The sequence below is a fragment of the Silene latifolia genome, chromosome Y (assembly GCF_048544455.1).
Source record: "Silene latifolia isolate original U9 population chromosome Y, ASM4854445v1, whole genome shotgun sequence".
In the NCBI taxonomy this organism is placed as follows: Eukaryota; Viridiplantae; Streptophyta; class Magnoliopsida; order Caryophyllales; family Caryophyllaceae; genus Silene; species Silene latifolia.
The window spans coordinates 218554365-218557447 of record NC_133538.1 but is presented as its reverse complement, the minus strand read 5'-3'; the positions used below and the strand labels follow the sequence as shown (position 1 = coordinate 218557447).

Below are 3083 nucleotides of genomic sequence, written 5' to 3'. Positions count from 1 at the left end.
CCTTCTGAACAACCAACCTCTGTTGTTTTTACAATTCAGAACACCCAAACTGTCGTCAGAAGATCTGGTAGAGTTAGATACCTATTAGTTTTGCGTAATGGCTTCCAGTGTCCTGCTAATTCAGACACAGTGCATCCAACAAAGCCACCTTCAGCCTTACATGTTCAAACAATGAATGAATTATTTACATTTGATAAAGATTATGTACTTTTTTTATGCAACGTGGTAGAAGAATTTGAACGAAGTTATTACACTTAAGCTTGAAAGAATGAAATATGGGTTCTGGCTATGAACAAGGAGCTCAAAGTCTTAAAAGATAATCAAACATGAGAGCTTACTGATCTGCCATCAAATAAGCAAGCAATTCGTATCAAATGGGCATACAAAATCAAGCACAATCCTGATGGTATAGTAGAACGTTTTAAAAGCAAGACTTGTGACCAAATGATATAATCAACTAAAGGACAAGGATTATAAGCACACATTTTCACCCGTGCCTAAGTTTGTAACAATGATATTGTTAATTGCTCTTGCATCAATGAAGAATTGGCATCTTCACCAATTAGATATAAATAATGCTTTTTTGCATGGTTTTTTGATGAAGGAGTATACATGAAGTCTCCACAAGATTATAAATTGGCTAAGAAGGGGAACGTTTGCAAACTAAAAAGATTATTATATGGGTTAAAACAAGTTTCAAGGCGATGGAACCTTTAATTGACTAAGTTTTTGATTAGTCGGGGGTTTATATAGTCTAAATATGACTATTCATTGTTTACAAGACAAATCAAGCTGCTAGTACTTTTCTAATTGCCTTGATATATGTTGATGATGTGTTGCTTTTTGGTGATGGTCTTACGTAAATGAGCTCAAGGCAGGGTTGCATTCTAAGTTCATAATAAAGGATTTAGGTCCCATAAGGTTTTTCTTAGGCCTTGAAGTTGCAAGAAACAGCATCGGTATCATGATTAATCAACGCAAATATATTCTGGATATTATAAAGGATGCAGGGTTTGAAGATGAAACACCTGTAGCATTTCCAATGCAGAGGGGTTTGAAGTTAGCTATTGGCAAGGGTGATTTACTTCTTGAACTAGAGGTGTGTAGGAGATTGATAGGCAGGATATTATACTTGAATATGTCAAGGCCTGATTTATCATATAGCATCCAACACTTGAGTCAGTTTTTAAGTCAGCCAAGGTTGCCTTACTATCAGGCAGCTCAGCATGTTATTAAGTATCTTAAGGGTACAATTAATACTGGTATTTTCTATCCAGCAAAACCAAATTTAACTCTTATGGCTTACACTGATACAGATTGTGCTTCTTGTGCCTCCACTTAAAGGTCCTTAAGTGGGTATTGTGTCTTCTTTGGTGGTTCCCTAATATCTTGGAAGACCAAAAAGCAGCTGGCAGTAAGCAAACGTACTGCTGAGGCTGAGTACATATCAATGTCTTATACAACAAGTGAGTTAGTCTAGACAACAGGCATTCTTCAAGATTTAAAGATACCAATTCAGTTGCCAATCACACTATTTTGTGATAATAAGGCTGCACCGCATATAGCCTTGAACCCCATATTCCATGAGAGGAAAAAGCACCTTAATGTTGATTTTCATTTTGTTAGGGAAAAGCAATGTGAAGGATTCTTAAAGACTCAGCATGTAAATAATAAAACAGAGTTGGCTGATATCATGACCAAGGCACTAGGAGCACAAGATCATATGTCATTGTATTAATCTTTTCATAATTACATGAATACAATTCTTACCATTCTTCTTCTTATTCTCTCTAAATTCTCTCTCTACTTCCCACAATCTTCATCACATTTATTCTTCCATTAATGGAGAATTAAGGAGTTTCATAACTATTACCTGACAACCCTCGTTTTTTTAAAAACATCACCGATATCCTGAAATTTAATAAATCATTCAAAAAATTCCCAAACTAAGAAAATTTGAGTATTCTAACAGTTAATTTAATAAAAAAAATATATTTAAGATTGAGTAAATGGTATTGGTGATTATGATCTGACAAATTATTGCAAAAAATTTAGTAGAAATGTATAAATTAAACATTTAAAAACAACGGATTAGAGATTTTACGTATTTTAACATGTTTTCATTAAGTTTAGGGGTACCAATAATATTTTCAAAAGATAAGGAATACCGCGTAGAATTCAAAAAGATACGAAGTTACCACAAAAATCACCCTTTATTTAATTGGACTTAAATTCAAATTATTTTAACTTAATTTAATGTAACTTAATTAATTTAAATTAACTTAATTTATTAAACATAAACTCAGGGTCTTAGGGGCTTTTGGTTCAACAAAGGGAAAGAGAATGGGAAAGGGAAAGAAGGGGAAAGAAATGAGATTACCCATAATTTAGCATCTTGTTTGGTTACATCATGAATAATGGGAATCCTATACAAGCCATACACCACCATGTACCAAAACCACTATCCACCTCCACCACCCAGAGACGGTGGCGTTGGCAGCGCACCCCTCTTGTTAGCGCCACCTTCATGTCCCACCATAATAGTCGGTCGTCCTTATACCATTATTCCCACCACATCATAAACACCACACTAAAATCCTTAGAAACCTCCCCCCCCCCCCCCCAAACACTAGATCCGGATTGTCCTTAACTATAATTGAACGATGCACTATTATTAGGTATATTAGATATTATGCAAAAAATGAGATTTAATAGGGATCGACTAATCTTTCCTGACATGTTGGTAAATGAACCTATCAATTGGTAAGTCGCCGAGTCTCAAAGACATTTCATAAATGGGGGAGAATAAAAACAGTTTGTAAAAAGTTGGTTTCTATTACCTGCCTAATCTTAGTAAGTCTCCTAAGAGAACGTCTCTCACCATATTAATAAGACAAAACCAATAAATAACTAAGAACTAATTAAAAAGAAATATATAAAAATTAAATAGAAATGGTAATTCCCTATTATGAGGACGTAGTTGCTCTTTCATGTACGGGAGGTACTTATTCATGGACTTTTTTCCATAAGTTTTCCATCATCTACCCTTCTAAAAAAATTCTCTCTTTTCCCCCTTTTTCTTC

At 34.5% G+C, this 3083-nt stretch overlaps 1 long non-coding RNA gene across 1 annotated transcript; it reads right to left on the bottom strand.

Moving 5' to 3' along the window:
- Window positions 1-1174: 1174 nt before the first annotated feature.
- LOC141627448 (uncharacterized) lies at window positions 1175-2625 on the bottom strand. The gene is made up of 2 exons (XR_012537011.1): window positions 2381-2625; window positions 1175-1911 (listed from the first exon to the last, which is right to left on the bottom strand). It is a non-coding gene; the product is annotated as an uncharacterized LOC141627448 (long non-coding RNA).
- Between the last annotated feature and the right edge of the window lie 458 nt (window positions 2626-3083).